This window comes from Saccopteryx bilineata, chromosome 9, assembly GCF_036850765.1.
Source record: "Saccopteryx bilineata isolate mSacBil1 chromosome 9, mSacBil1_pri_phased_curated, whole genome shotgun sequence".
Classification (NCBI taxonomy): Eukaryota; Metazoa; Chordata; class Mammalia; order Chiroptera; family Emballonuridae; genus Saccopteryx; species Saccopteryx bilineata.
Genome location: NC_089498.1, coordinates 15,197,718 through 15,215,000, shown reverse-complemented (window position 1 = coordinate 15,215,000; position 17,283 = coordinate 15,197,718).

Genomic DNA, 17,283 nt, shown 5'->3' with positions numbered 1-17,283 from the left:
TGAGAGAGTCTAGTATAGATCTGCATAAAATGCTGTTCTATTAGGGTAATCACGAGTGACACCCTGTAACTTTTGCCACATATTGTAATGTAATCAAGGGAGAGGCATGCCATCACCGTTGCCCTACTCTGTGGATTAGGGACAAGTGTCAGACCCTGCCCACTCTCATACAAGCTCTTCTGTTGTGAATACCGAAAGACAAGCATATTTAAGAGTCACTTTAGGGTCTCTACGTGACAGATATAAAGCAGATATGTAAGCAGCTATTTCTAAAATATGGTAGTAACATTAAAAAAATTAATCGTTTGTTAAGAGAAGTAATTTTCTGAAAGTAAGTTAGCAATATGGTCACAGTATTTACTTCTCAATGTGGTGACAAATGGAATCACTTCAAATTATAAATATGTGCTATACACACACTCACATGGTCTTAGTTTTGGCAAACTATAAAACATTCAGTGCCCTGGCCAGCTGGCTCAGTGGTAGAGTGCCAGCCTGGCAAGTGGATGCTCTGGGTTTGATTCCCTGTCAGGGCACACAGCAGAAATGACCATCTGCTCTTCCACCCCTCTCCCTTTCTTCTCTCTCTCCCCCTCTCTTTTCTCCTCCTGTAGCCAAGGCTCGGTTCTAGCAAGTTGGCCCTGGGCACTGAGGATGGCTCCATGGCCTCACCACAGGCACTAAAATAGCTCAGTTGCTGAGCAACAGAGCAACAACTCCAGATGGGCAGAGCATATCACCCCACAGGGGACTTGCTGGGTAGATCCTGGTTGGGGCACATGTGAGAGTCTGTCTCTCTGCCTCCCCAATTCTCACTTAAGGAAAAAAAAAAATTCAGCGATCAATGTAGTTAATTCTTAAAGACACTCAAGTATCCCAATGCTTTAGTGCACTTGGGTGCACATTCTAAGGTTCTGAGCACTACGTGGGTCTAACCACTCCATATGTATATATTTCAAGGAAAATCCAACTTCCTTCTAGGAAAAGAAAGCACTCATTCCTTCTTCTTTCAAAAAACTGCAGCACTACTTTCTAAAAATGTCCGTGTATGTAGCTGCAGCTGACAAATACTTCCATCCTAAAATACTTATTGTTTTTGAGGGATGGTGTTCACCTAATTATAACAATGATAATTTGGCTTTGGCAGCAGGGATATGCATATACATTTTTACTTCCTTTTCTGTACTTTTTTACTGTGGTTTTAATTTTATATAATGAGCTCTTTATTTGAAATCACAAGAAAGCAATTATCTTTGAATAATTACATTGTAAGATACAATGTAGTTAAAAGGGGGGAAAAACATGTTCACAACTTACATGGTTGTGAAGAAGTACTATTTAGTACTTCTGACCAGTTTGCATCCTGACTCTGAAGAAAGCAATCATCATAAAACTTTACAACCATGCTGATGGGTCCACATCCAGCACAACTTTTGAGGTTCCCTTGTTGCTACGTCAGTAATCTTCACAGTTACTGTTCCTGAGTCATAAACAACATCTTATATAATACAAATTGAGAAGCTAGAAGGAATCCTCAAATACAAATCACAGCCTCAATGAGAATAATAAAACAATTTAAAAATACTGGATACTTCAAAGTATATTTCTCAACCTCTTTCCCGAAAACATCCCTGTTGACTATCAAAAAACCTGGAAAACCTAAACAAGAATGTGATCATGTGGTAGCAGTCTCCCAGCTGTGACATGTCCAGGGCCCTAGCTGTTTTTCCTTTCCTTAAATTATTTTAAATCATTACCACTGGGTTGAATTCAGAAATAAGCAATAAACTTTGTATATTGAATACTCGAAACCATCCAGCAACTAACTGAGAAGGATTGTGTAGGGCAGCGGTTCTCAACCTGTGGGTCGTGACCCCGGTGGGGGTCGAACGACCAAAACACAGGGGTCGCCTAAAGCCCCGATGGTTGAGAACCGCTGGCGTAGGGGAAAGCTGAACTGGACAGAGAAAGGAGAAATACAATGCAGAGAAATCACCAGGTACTAATGTCACCAGTATACAAATGTGATAAAATCACACTCGGAGGACATGGAAGTCCTGGGTTGACATTGAATTTAGATGATGAAGGCATTAGAGACAGTGTTTGTTCCCTCATAGGGAACAAACCTGTGCACCGGCCAAGGTTGCACATCACACACACACACACACACACACACACACACACACACACACACGGGAAGAGTGTGAGGCATCTCCACGGAAGACAAATGCATGATATAAGAACATTTTTATAGTCCTATGTGGTCCACTTTATTGGCCACAGGGAAGCATAAACAATGGTATCTTCTTCATTTGGAATAACTAGGGAATCATATAATAATCCTATATTCTGATGTATTTTATGTATATATATATGATTATGTATATATGATATTATGTATAAATATTATGCATGTATTAGTATATATAGTTATACATATTGTAATATATACCTATATTATTTTATAAGTATATATAATACAGTGTGTCCGTAAAGTCATGGTGCACTTTTGACTGGTCACAGGAAAGCAACAAAAGATGATAGAAATGTGAAATCTGCACCAAATAAAAGGAAAACTCTCCCAGTTTCATACCTATTCAGTGCAGTTTGATGTGGGCTCACGCACAGATTTTTTAGGGCTCCTTAGGTAGCTATCCCGTATAGCCTCTACAGACTCGTCACTGACTGATGGCCTACCAGAACGGGGTTTCTCCACCAAACTGCTGGTTTCCTTCAACTGCTTATCCCACTGAGTAATGTTATGCCTATGTGGTGGCACTTCGTTATAAACGTGCCGATACTTACGTTGCACTTTGGTCACGGATTCGAATTTAGCAAGCCACAGAACACACTGAACTTTCCTCTGTACCATCCACATCTCGACTGGCATGGCCGTGGGCTGATCTGCTCTATACACGGTGTTACATCATCATCTGTGCATTCGCACATGCTGCCACACCATCCTACAGAAACTGAGAGGGTTTCCCTTTTATTTGGAGCAGATTTCACATTTCTATGACTTTTGTTGCTTTCCTGTGACTGGTCAAAAGTGCACCATGACTTTATGAACACACTGCATATATCTGCATACATATGTTTATGTATTATATGTTCACATATATATAACTCAATATAAGTCCTGCAGGTGGCTAGATCTTATTATAAAATCAGAGGATGCTGATCAGCCATGTTCTGTGGACTGGTGAAGAAACAGCTGCTCTTCTGGGAAAAAATTATGAAGCCAGTTTGTGAAAGGAGCACAGGGAACGGGTGAGGAGAGACTGCAGCCATTATCTGGTTTGTAATTCCAACCCCTTCCGGAAATTCTTTACCTGAGAAAGGCATGAATTCTTAGACTAGATTTCCACTTTTTTTTTTTTCTTAGTATGGTAGGCAGAAAAACGACTTCTCTAATGGTCTGTTCCATGATCTTGGAAATCTTTGGTTATGGATCTGGAGATGGGAAGATTATGGGGAGGTTACCTTAACTGATCTATCTGGGCTGGTCAAATCTGATAGTATGAGTCATTAAAAACAACAACAAACTAAGCTTTTAGAACTTTTAAAAAGAACATTTGGCTAAAGAGAGCTGCAATCACAAATGAAAGAGAAGATGAAATGTCAGGACTCCACCCACCACTGCGGCCTTTAAAGACAGAGGCAAGGGGCCAACAGCCGGGACATGTGGACGGCCTCTGAAATCCACAGAGGATCAATGACAATTCTCCTAAAGCCTCTCAAACAACCACATTCCTGACGACACCTTGAGTTTAGCCCAGTGAGACCCGGGTCTGATTTCCTACATCTCGAGCTATACAATATCAAATTTGGCTTGTTCAAACCACTCTGTTAGGGGTAATTTGTTCCCGCTGCCACAGAAAACTAATACAGTTGGCTTCTATTCATTTCTCCTCTGTGAAGAATAGATGTCAACAGAAAAGTATTTACTTCAGGCTCCAGCAGCCAAAGTACCTTCTCTGCCACTGAAGGAAAGTCTGGGACAGAGTTCCTGCAGCGAAGAGAGCCCGTGCTTGGAAGGGCAAGCAAGCCACGCCTCCATTGGGCGGTGCGGACAGCGGGGCGCAGACAGTGCAGCCGGTGGAGTTCTGGAACGGCTCACCAAGGACGCCCCCTTGCGCCCTAGAACTTAGGAATATGGGGAGCCATCCCTTTCCTGGTGGTGTGAGGTTATATGGCACACTGGACTTCAGTGAGTAGCAGTATGAGGGTGGGTCTGATCTACTTGCATAAGTCTAATATGCAGAGAGTTTTATCTCGATGGTGGAAGAGGGGAAACCAGAAAAATTCCAAGTCTGAGATGAACATGACACACGGTTGTTGGCTGAAGGTAGAAGAGGCCACGTGAGAGGAAGGTGATGGCTGCTAGTATCAGGGAGAGGCCCTAACTTGAGATTCAGCAAGAAAATGGTCATTTTCGTCTATGGTCGCAACCAATTAGATTCTTTTCTAAAAGGCTAAAAGCCCATCTTGGCAGAACTTTTGACTTTGGCCCTTGTGAGAAACTGATCAGTCCAATCAGCCGGGACCAGCTGGACTCCTGACCTGAGAAATGTCAGGTAATATATGCATGTTGCTTTAATCCACTAAGTTTGTGAAAATTCGTGACGTAGACACAGAAAATTAATACCGATGCTTAACCAAGTTCTTCCTGAAACTAATATTTAGCTAGGCTTCCTAGTTTTGATTCTGATTCTTACTTTTTTTTTATTTTATTAAATTTAATGCAGTGACATTGATAAATCAGGGTACATATGTTGAGAGAAAATATCTCTAGCTTATTTTGACATTTGATTGTGCTGTATACCCCTCCCCCAAAGTTAAATTGTCTTCTGTCACCTTCTATCTGGTTTTCTTTGTGCCCCTCCCCTCCCCTAACCCCTCTCTCCTTCTTCACCCCCTCCCCCCTTCCCCAACCTCCCACCCCTGTTGCCATCACATTCTTGTTCATGTCTCTGAGTCTCATTTTTATGTCCCTTCTATGTATGGATTCATCTTAGTTTTTTTTTTTTTCTGATTTACTTATTTCACTCCGTATAATGTTGTCAAGGTCCATCCATGTTATTGTAAATGATCCGATGTCATCATTTCTTATGGCTGAGTAGTATTCCATAGTATATATGTACCAAAGTTTTTTAATCCACTCGTCCTCTGACGGACACTTGGGGTGTTTCCAGATCTTTGCTATTGTGAACAATGCTGCCACAAACATGCGGGTGCATTTCTCCTTTTCGAGCCATTCTATGGTGTCCTTGGGGTATATTCCTAAAAGTGGGATAGCTGGGTCAAAAGGCAGTTCGATTTTCAGATTTTTGAGGAATCTCCATACTGTTTTCCACAGTGGCTGCACCAGTCTGCATTCCCATCAGCAGTGCAGGAGGGTTCCCTTTTCTCCACATCCTCGCCAGCACTTATTCTGTGTTGTTTTGTTGATAAGCGCCATTCTGACTGGTGTGAGGTGATATCTCATTGTGGTTTTAATTTGAATTTCTCTAATGATTAGTGATGTTGAGCATTTTTTCATATGCCTATTGGCCATCTGTATGTCCTCTTTGGAGAAGTGTCTATTCATCTCTTTTGCCCATTTTTGGATTGGGTTGTTTGTCTTCCTGGTGTTGAGTTTTACAAGTTCTTTATAAATTTTGGTTATTAACCCCTTATCAGACGTATTGTCAAATATGTTCTCCCATTGTGTAGTTTGTCTTTTTATTCTGTTCTTGTTGTCTTTAGCTGTGAAAAGCTTTTTAGTTTGATATAGTCCCATTTGTTTATCCTGTCTTTTATTTCACTTCCCCGTGGAGATAAATCAGCAAATATATTGCTCCGAGAGATGTCCGAGAGCTTACTGCCTATGTTTTCTTCTAAGATGCTTATAGTTTCACGGCATACATTTAAGTCTTTTATCCATTTTGAGTTTATTTTTGTGAGTGGTGTAAGCTGGTGATCTAGTTTCATTTTTTTGCAGGTAGCTGTCCAATTTTCCCAACACCATTTGTTAAAGAGGCTGTCTTTACTCCATTGTATTTCCTTACCTCCTTTGTCAAATATCAGTTGTCCATAGAACTGTGGGTTTATTTCTGGGTTCTCTGTTCTGTTCCATTGATCTATATGCCTGTTCTTATGACAGTACCAGGCTGTTTTGAGTACAACGGCCTTGTAGTATAACTTGATATCAGGAAGTGTGATACCTCCCACTTTATTCTTCTTTTTTAAATTGCTGAGGCTATTCGTGTCCTCTTTTGGTTCCATATAAATTTTTGGAATATGTGTTCTATATCTTTGAAGTATGTCATTGGTATTTTAATTGGTATTGCATTGAATTTATAGATTGCTTTGGGTAATATAGACATTTTAATGATGTTTATTCTTTCTAACCATGAGCACGGTATATGCTTCCACTTGTTTGTATCTTCCTTGATTTCTTTTATCAATGCTTTGTAATTTTCTGAGTACAAGTCTTTAGTCTCCTTGGTTAAGTTTACTCCTAGGTACTTTATTTTTTTGGTTGTAATTGTGAAGGGGACTGTTTCTTTAATTTCTCTTTCTGACTGTTCATTGTTGGTGTATAAAAATGCTTCTGATTTCTGAGTATTGATTTTATATCCTGCCACTTTGCTGAATTTATTTATCAGGTCCAGTAGTTTTTTGACTGAGACTTTAGGGTTTTCTATATACAATATCATATCATCTGCAAATAATGATAGTTTTACTTCTTCTTTTCCAACTTGAATGTCTTTTATTTCTTCTTCTTGTCTGATTGCTGTGGCTAGGACTTCCAGGACTATGTTAAATAAGAGTGGTGAAAGGGGGCACCCCTGCCTTGTTCCTGATCTTAAGGGTATTGCTTTTAATTTTTTCCCATTGAGTATGATGTTGGCTGTGGGTTTCTCATAGATGGCTTTTATCATGTTGAGGTATGTTCCCTGTATTCCCACTTTGCTGAGAGTTTTGATCATGAATGGGTGCTGGATTTTATCAAATGCTTTTTCTGCATCTATTGAAATTATCATATGGTTTTTCTCCTTCTTTTTGTTTATGTGATGAATCACATTGATTGATTTACGAATATTGTACCAGCCTTGCCTCCTCAGAATAAATCCCACTTGATCATGGTGTATGATTTTTTCCATATATTGTTGGATCTGGTTTGCTAATATTTTGTTGAGGATTTTAGCATCTATATTCATCAGAGATATTGGCCTATAATTTTCTTTCTTTGTGTTGTCTTTGCCTGGTTTTGGAATCAGAATTATGCTTGCCTCATAAAAGGAGCTTGGAAGTTTTCCTTCCTCTTAAATTTTTTGAAATAGTTTGAGAAGGATAGGAGTTAGTTCTTCTTTGAATATTTGGTAGAATTCCATTGTGAAGCCATAGGGCCCTGGACTTTTCTTTGTTGGGAATTTTTTGATAACTGTTTCGATCTCATTTGGTGTAATCGGTCTGTTTAGGTTTTCTTATTCTTCCAGATTGATTTTTGGAAGATTGTATGTTTCAAGGAATTTGTCCATTTCATCTAGGTTGTCGAGTTTTTTGGCATACAGTTCTTCTTAGTATTTTCTTACAATATTTTGTATTTCTGTTGTGTCAGTTGTTATTTCTCCTCTCTCATTTCTAATTTTATTTATTTGAGTCCTCTCTCTCTTTTTCTTGGTGAGTCTACTTAAAGGTTCATCAATCTTGTTTACCTTTTCAAAGAACCAGCTCCTAGTTTCATTGATCCTCTGTATTGTTTCTTTAGCCTCTATGTCATTTATTTCTGCTCTGATCTTTATTATTTCCTTCCTTCTACTACATTTGGGCTTTACTTGCTGTTCTTTTTCTAATTCTTTTAGATGCAGGGTTAAGTTGTTTATTTGAGGTTTTTCTAGCTTCTGAAAGTGTGCCTGTAGTGCTATGAACTTCCCTCTCAGCACTGCTTTCGCTGTGTCCCATAAATTTTGAGTTGTTATATGCTCATTGTCATTCGTTTCTAGGAATTTTTTTATTTCTTCTTTGATCTCATTCTTAATCCATTCATTATTTAACACCTTGCTATTTAGTTTCCATGTGTTTGAGAATTTTTGAGCTTTTCTGCTGTGATTCATTTCTAGTTTTATGCCGTTGTGATCGGAGAAAGTGCTTGATATGATTTCAGTCTTCTTAAATTTGTTGAGAGCACTTTTGTGCCCTAACATGTGGTTCTATCCTAGAGAATGTACCATGAGCACTTGAAAAGAATGTATATTCTGCTGCTTGAGGGTGAAAGGATCTGAAGATATCTATTAAATCGAGTTGATCTAGTGTTTGCAATAAGTCTGCTGTTTCTTTGTTAATTTTCTTTCTTGAGGATCTATCTAGTGATGTTAGTGGGGTATTGAAATCCCCTACTATTATAGTATTGCTGTTGATCTCGCCCTTTAAATCCATCAAAGTCTGCTTTATATATTTGGGTGCTCCTATATTAGGTGCATAGATATTTATAATAGTTATATCTTCCTGTTGGATTACTCCCTTTATCATTATGTAGTGGCCTTCTTTATCTCTTACTATACCCTTTGTTTTAAAGTCCAATTTGTCTGATATAAGTATTGCTACCCCAGCTTTTTTTTCATTTCCGTTTGCATGAAATGTTTTTTTCCATCCTTTTACCTTCAATCTATGTGTGTCTTTTGTTCTAAGGTGTGTCTCTTGTAGACAACATATGTATGGGTCCTGTTTTCTTATCCATGCAGCTACCCTATGTCTTTTGATTGGATCATTTAATCCATTTACATTTAAGGTTATTATTGATATGTAGTTGTTTATTGCCATTTTCTTCTTTAAAGGTGTATTCCTTTTTTTGCTATATTCTTTTCCAACTTTGATCTGTTTACAACAGGCCCCTTAACATTTCTTGCAGTGTTGGTTTGGTTGTAATGAATTCCTTGAGTTGTTTTTAGTCTGGGAAGCTTTTTATTTCTCCTTCGATTTTAAACGATAGCCTTGCTGGATAAAGTAGTCTTGGTTGTAGGTTCTTGTTCTGCATTACTTTGAATATTTCTTGCCATTCCCTTCTGGCCTCAAGTGTTTCTGTTGAGAAGTCGGATGTCATCCTTATGGGGGCTCCTTTGTAGGTGATAACTTTTTTTTCTCTTGCAGCTTTTAATATTTTCTCTTTATCGCTTAGCTTTGGTATTTTAATTATGTGTCTTGGTGTAGGTTTCTTTGGGTTTCTCTTTAATGGGAGTTCTCTGTGCTTCTTGGACTTGTGAGCGTTTCTCTTGCGTTAATTTAGGGAAGTTTTCAGTTATGATATGATTGAACAAAGTCTCTATCCTTTGTTCTTTTTCTTCTTCTTCAGGAACCCCTATGATGCGGATGTTATTTCTCTTCATGTTGTCACAGAGCTCTCTAAGTGTTTCCTCTGACTTTTTGAGTCTCTTTTCTCTTTTCTTCTCTGCTTTCATGCCTTCATTCCAGTTTCCTCCAACTCGCTGATTCGATCCTCAGCTGTATCCATCCTGTTTTTAATTCCTTCCATTGTGGTCTTCATTTCTGATATTGTATTTGTCATCTCTGACTGATTCTTTTTTAATATTTCAATATCCTTTTTTATACTTGCTATTTCTTTATTTAGGTTTTCAAACTGCCCCTCCATTGTTGTTCTAAGATCCCTAAGCATCCTTACAATCATTATTTTGAACTCCGCATCTGGAAGTTTGATTATTTCCATATCACTCAGCTCATCTCTCAAAGGTGTCTCTTGTGGTTTCATTTGGGTTGCACTCCTTTGTCTTCTCATAATGGTGTTTTATTGGTAGAGTTGGTTGAGTCTAGGCTTGGTGTTGTCTGCCTCAAGTTTTCAGCTGTGTTATTTCTAGGTCTTCTTGGGTTGGTATCAGCTATTATTTGTAATCCACTTTCGGATTTGGGCAGCTTTGAGGTCTTGATTTGTTTGTTTTCTTAACTGGTGATAGTTTTGTTAACTGATCTCAGCAGGGGGCTTCCTTGAAACTGTAACCAGGAATGCTGTGGGTGTAACCTGAGACGCTGAAGGTCTCTTCCACCAACTAATCTCACTGGGGGCAGGGTTTTTTCTCAGCTTCAGTAGGGGGAGGTGTATCTCAGATCTCCATGGAGACCTGAGTTACTGCCCCTCCTCCCCACTTCTTGTTTTCAGCTGTGTCTTGTTGCGCTGATTGGAGCTGGATAGATGTCTGGAGATCTCTGATCCGGAAGCACTTCAGCTCTGTTTTGTGAAAGGTTCAGTCCCTCCCCCAGCTATGGCCACCTCCAGCACGAATGAGTCAGCTTTTTTATTTCGTTTCTTGCATACCTTAGCCCCTCACAGTCTGTCCCTCTCCATGTCCTTTCCACTTGGGAGATAAGCTGGTCTTTCAACCTACCTTGCTCCCTGGTCGCCAGGTAAGTGGCTGTGAGCAGTAGTTTCTGCTCTTTTTCCTCTGTGAAATCCTCTCTGGGCTCTCAGCCTCACCCCCCCCCCCCCCTTTCCGTTCCTGCAAGCAGAGGAGATTCAGGCACTCCTTACCAGGATCACCGTGGCCTCCTCCCTGCTCCTTGGTTTTCGAGAGCCGCTCTTGCAGTTCAGCATTGGCTCTTCATGCTGATTTTTCCCAAATTGATCTGTATTCCAGTTTGGTGTTGAGAGCTGGGCGTCCAGGCGTCCGACTACTCTGCTGCCATCTTCCTGATTCTTACTTTTTAATTGTTGAAATCATTAAGACTGTTTATAAATGTTTGATTTCTTCTTCTGAGCCCATAGGATGATGGCATTTCCCTATACACTCTGGAATCCGGTGAGACTGGTCTCATCCTGGACATTTCAGTGTGAGTAGACAGGCTCTGTATCAGTATCGGGCAGTGCTTGATTTGACTCCTCTCCTTCCCCTTGTCCTAATCAGAGGACACATGGAGATTGTGCCTCCATTGTTGTGGGTCCCTGAGTGACTATCTAAAGTACACTTTCCCCACATCCCTCCACTGAGCCATGATGGACATAAAACATGGTCAAGAAATATACTTTTCAAGTAATAATCTGCTGAGATTTTGAGGATTGTTATTACTCAGCAAAATCTCACCTTTCCTTGCCGAAACAACACCCATGTGACCTTGGGCAAGTTCCTTAATTATTATCATTTACTCCAATACTTCTCCTTCTCCTTCCTTTTCCTCCTCTTCCCCCTTCTTCTTCTTCACTATCATCACATCATCATTAACTTTATAGAAAAATATAATAATACTAATAGAAGCTCCCTGTTTTGAGCAGTGACTATGTACTCTACAAAGGGCCCTTAAAATATGCTTTATGAATCTAGCATAGTAATGACCACGGTGCTAACGCCAGTTTGCCCGAGCAAAAATCTCTGATACTTTAATTCAACTGCTGCTCTTTCTTCTTTGCCTCAGTGTTTCTGTTGGCCAGACAGAGATAATTGCACTGGTATCATAACGTTGTGTGGGGACAAACGTGCATTAACACATGTGAAATGCTTAAAAGACTGCCTGGCACATAATAACTCTCCTGTAAATAAGTCACAGTGGGCCCTGGCCGGTTGGATCAGTGGTAGAGTGTCAGCCTGGCGTGCAGGAGTCCTGGGTTCGATTCCCAGTCAGGGCACACAGGAGAAGTGCCCATCTGCTTCTCCACCCCTCCCCCTCTCCTTCCTCTCTGTCTCTCTCTTCCCCTCCCGCAGCATTGGAGCAAAGTTGGCCCGGGCGCTGAGGATGGTTCTATGGCCTCTGCCTCAGGCACTAGAATGGCTCTGGTTGCAACAGAGTGATGCCCCAGATGGGCAGAGCATTGCCCCCTGGTGGGCATGCCAAGTGGATCCTGGTCGGGCACATGCAGGAGTCTGTCTGACTGCCTCCCCGTTACCAGCTTCAGAAAAATACAAAAAAAAAAAAGTCACAGTGACTATGGTTTCATATAATCTTTACAACCCTAGGAGGTAAGTATTTGTATCTCTATCTCTCAGGCACAGACACGAGAACTCAAAACATTTGATATTTCAGGCACATTTATACTACTCATTCTGATGTCAAAGTGCACACTTATGACCATTTTCTCATTGGTTCTACATGTCTCTACTTTTAAGAATCAATCAGTTCCTTCCTTCTCTAGATAACTCTCATACTTCCAGCAACTCTAGTCTTTATGTCAGGATGAAATAGCCTAAGTTCCTTCCATAATTTATTATCTGTCATATCCTCAGAACAATTGCCTCCTTAGTCTGACAGCCCCTAATACCCTCCAGGTTGTCCACAAACATAATTATTAGTATATCTAGATGGGCTCTGGACTATGTGTTTTATTAATAATATAGGAGAGTTTTTTTTTTAAAAAAACAAACTACTGCTTTATTATTTCTTTCTGCAGAAGTGGGGGCACCTACACAGGCTCGTTAGAATAATTAACAAGGTGTGCTGAAGACCTCCCGGAGGCTGAGGTCCAACCTCAGCTCTGTCCCTCACGGGCTGGGAAATCGCGGACAGGCCAGTCGGCTTCTCCGGGCCTCAGTTTCCTCATTCATCGAAAGAGGGGATTCAATTAGTAGAATATATTTTAAGTCCTCTGAGACAATAAATAAGGTATCCGCTTCCTGGAAGCCTCCCTTTAGCTCCCGGGTGGCGGTGGCTCCCGAGCACCTAATTGGGGAAGAGGCTCAACTGTTCGCTGTGCCGGAATCAATTGCACCAGAAGGAAGAGGGCATGTAAACGAGGCCCTGCCGAGCTTATTTTCCTAACAAAATACCCCCAGATGTGAAGAGGCAGAGGCTTCAGCTCTGCTGGCAATCAATAAAACAAGAACGCACCTTTCCATCTCTCCGAAGGCAGCCCTGCCACGAGGGGATAATGAGCTGTAGCCACAGCCATGGGCGCCTGGGAGCTGCTTCTAACACCTGCTCTCTGAGAACTGTGGCTGCTGCAAAGCAAACGCTCTTCAAGGGATAGTCTGACAACTGTGTCACACCTTAGCTTAACGTCCTGGTATTTTCCCAGGAATGGGCAGGTTCCTACAGGGGTCCCTCTAATGGGCACTACTCAGTTATTGTTGCAGAAAATAAGTTTTATCCATGCTTCATTGGCTGCTTGTTTGTTTGTTTGTTTGTTTTTGAATCAGATCATGAGAAAATATTTTTTACTACAGAAGCATTTGACTCAACTTTATAAAGTAAAGTCCCCTGAAGTCACTATGTTATCTCAGGTATATTCCTGACATTGTTTATATTTCTTGCCTCTTTTGCTGGTTTTGGGACACAGTTTTCCTTCCTCCTTCCTGAGTGTTTCCAATCACTATATCTCGGGTACCTGCTATGCATACAGGGTGGCTGAAGAATGTCCCCAGCTCCCTACTTATTCTGAAACAAACCTATTATACCAGGTTGGTAAAAAGATTGCATCGCTTTTCTTAACACTAATCAACTATGGTTAACTCAAGGAAAAAATGTGAGAAAAATGCCAAAACAGTCTTGGTATACTGTGTTCATGGATAGGAAGAACTAACATCATTAAAACGTCCATACTACAAAAAGCAATCAATAGATTACACACAATTCCTATCAAAATACCAATGACATATTTCACAGAACTAGAACAAATATTACAAAAATTTATATGGAACCACAGAAGATCCTGAACTGCCACAGCAGTCCTGAGAAAGGAAAATTTGCAAGAACCATGCTACCTGATATCAAACTATAATACATGGCCATAGTAATCAAGTCAGCATAGTACTGGCATAAAAACAGACATATAGATCAATGGAACAAATAGAGAGCCAAGAAATGAGCCTATACCTTTATGGTAAATTAATTTTTGACAAAGGAGGCAAGAACATACAATGTTCTTCAAAGATAGTCTATTCAATAAATGGTTTGGGAAAATTAGACAGCTGCATGCAAAAAATGAAACTAGACCACCTTCTCACACCATCCACAAGAATCAACTCAACGTGGATTAAAGACTTAAATGTTAGACTTGAAACTATAAAAATCCTAGAAGAAAACATAGGCAGTAAAATATCAGACATTTCTTATAGCAATGTTTTTTTTCTGATATATCTCTTCAAGCAAGGGAATCAAAAGGAATAAAAAACAAACACTGTGACCATATCAAACTAAAAAGGTTTTTTACAACAAAGGAAACCATCAACAGAAGGAAAACACAACCCACTGAATGGGAGAATATATTCTCCAATGATACATCTGATGAGGGTTTAATATCCAAAATTTATAATGAATTTTTAATCGATTTTAATTTATTGTGCTTACCTAGATTCTAGGTTGTCCCGAATGCATCCCCCTACCCTGTATTCCCCTCAATATCTCCCTCGCCCCCCTCCCTACAACACCGTCCTCCTTCCCTTCAGGTTTATCCCATCCTATCATCCCGTTCCATCTGTCTTCTTTTTCTCTGTTCCCTTTGATCCCTCCTCTGTCTCAATTTCGTTTCTCAGTTCACACTGTTCATTGGATTCCTCAAATGAGTGAGGTCATATGAGATTTTTCTTTCTCTGCCTGGCTTATTTCACTTAACATAATAGTTTCCACATCCATCCATATTGTCACAAAAGGTAAGATTTCCTTCTTTTTCATGGCCCCATAATATTCCATTGTGTATATGTAACATAGCTTTTTAATCCACTCATCCACTGACAGACACTTGGCTGTTTCCAGATCTTTGCTATTGTGAACAATGCTGCCATAAACATGAGAGTGCATTTTTTTCTTTTGAATCAGTGATATGGTGTTCTTGGGATATATTCCTAAAAGTGGGATGGCTGGGTCAATTAAAACGCAACTCCTCCCAAAAAAGCAATCCAGTTAAAGAACAAATGACCAGAATAAACACTTCTCCAAAGAGGACATACAGGCAACCAATAGCCATACACAAAAGTGCTCAACATCACTAATCATCAGAGAAATACAAATTAAAACCACAATGATATATCACCTCACCTGTCAGAATGACTATCATCAATAAATCCACAAACAACAAGTGCTGGAAAGGATGTGGAGAATAGGGAACCCTCGTGAACTGTTGGTGAGAATGCAGACTGATGCAGCCACTGTGAAAAGCAGTAGGGAGTTACCTCAACAAAGTAAAATTAGTACTGCTTTATGACCCAATGATTCTACTCCTGGGAATTTATCCAAAGAAACCCCAAGTGTGAAGGAATACATGCACCCCCATGTTCATCGCAGCATTAGTTACAATAGCCAAGATACGGAAGCTGCCCAAGTGGCCATCAGTAGATGAGTGGATAAAAAAATCTCTGGTACATTAACACAGTGAAATACTCTTTGACCATGAAAAACAAAGAAATCTTATGTTCTGTGACTCACGGATGGATCTGGAGGCTATTACGCTATGTAAAGTAAGCCAGTCAGAGAAAGACAAGTACCATATGATTTCACCTATATGTGGAATCTGATGAACAAAATAAACTAACAAACAGGATAGAAATAGACTCATACATATAGAGAACAGACTGACAGCTGTTAGAGGAGAGGGGTGTTTGGGGGCTGGTGAAGAAAGGGATTAGCCACACACAAAAAAAGCCTCCACTCATAGACACAGACAACGGTGTGGTGATTACAAAGGAGAAAGAAGCGTGCGGTTGGTGAGACGTAGAAGAAGGTGGAGGGGGATAGGTAGTGATGGAGGGTGACCGGACTTGGGGAGGTGACACACATACAGTATACAGGTGATGTACTTGTATACCTGAAACCAATATAATTTTATTAGCCATTGTTGCCCCAATAAAATTTTTTTAACGCCAAAGTAGCCAGAAATTTCAGGTGGAAATGGGAATGTTTATTTACGAATGATTTCCATTGTTCTGAGAGAAAATCTGCCGTGTTCAGTATTTGCTATTGCTGTCATTGAGAGAATTGTACTGAGTATAAACGGGAAAAGGAGGGGAGGTAACTGGCGTGGGATATCAAAATAATACATATGGGGGAGAAACAGAAGCTGAAGGTCTGTTAAATGACACATGTGGAGTGCTCTCCTGCAGAGGCAGAGGGACCCCAGCTCAAAATTTAGTTTGGAGGTCACGACTGGTGGCCACACACACACACACACAACACACACACACACACACGAAGAGGGTATGAAAATGTTTGTAATTACATAACCAGGGTTTCTGGGGAGATTCAAACAGGGATTTCAAACAGGTCCCAAGTGACCAGAGATGACCAGGAGAGGAGACTGGTCTTGGTTTTCCCTGCTGCCAGGAGATGAGGATAGACTGAGAGTCCGAGGAGTGCAGGGACTCGCATGGTTTGAATTTTACAAAACATCAAAAAAGCGAGTCAGGTTCCTCATTACACCGTTCTTACTTTGTAGAATGCAAGTTTAAAGGGAGATAAAAAGCGTCCCATTTCAGAGGTCTAATAGCATGGGTTCAAATCTCTGCTTAACTGCTTGTAAGCTTGTGACCTAATCAAGGTGCTTAACTGCTTCAAAGCTGACTGTCCCTTTGTAAACAGGGACAGCACTAGGACTCGGCCAGGAGGGGAGATGATCAGTGCAGACGTTCCATGCAAGGTTTCAGGACGGGGATACATACAGCGAGTGTAACAGGATCATTGCACCATCACTGTCCTATGTATGGCTGGTGTGCTACAACCACTAGTACCATTCATATTTTACCTGATTCTTTTCAATAGAATAAGGTTCCAGATTTCCTCTCTTTTGTGTATTTGTCTATTAACCTGCAGTTCAGGTTGTTTAAATGGGCTGGGTGTTCTCTTCCTCGTGGCCATCCTGACCTGGGCAGGCTCCACACTGGGGGACCCTGACTTGCTGACACGCACCTTCTGCGGGAGTATTCCTTCGCAGACAGCGGGGCAGCCTGCTGCGTGCCTACCTACTGGAGGCGGCGCTCCGGCTGTCCCCTAGATTTCACTATTCCGATTTGAACAAAACAGACCCCGCTTTCTCACAGAACACATCTGACTCAGACTTCATGATATTTTAGCAGATGGAGGAAGTTGGTTTTGCCACTGCACGCCCTCGAAGAAATGCGCCTGAACAGAAGTCCTTCCTTACCCAGATTCGACACTCACATCTTGGTTCAGATTGAGTTTCTCATCATGTAACCTCACTCCTTTTATTTTTAATTGTATGTGACACATCTCTCTTCTTCCCACATGTGTTCTCAAAGTCACAGAAGAAGAACTTCATTAAAGGAAGCTTTCTCCTTCCTTAAGTTTCCTAATGCATGTTATCGATACCTCTTCTCAAGGTAGGGATCGGGTCCACCGTGCGTTACACGTGCT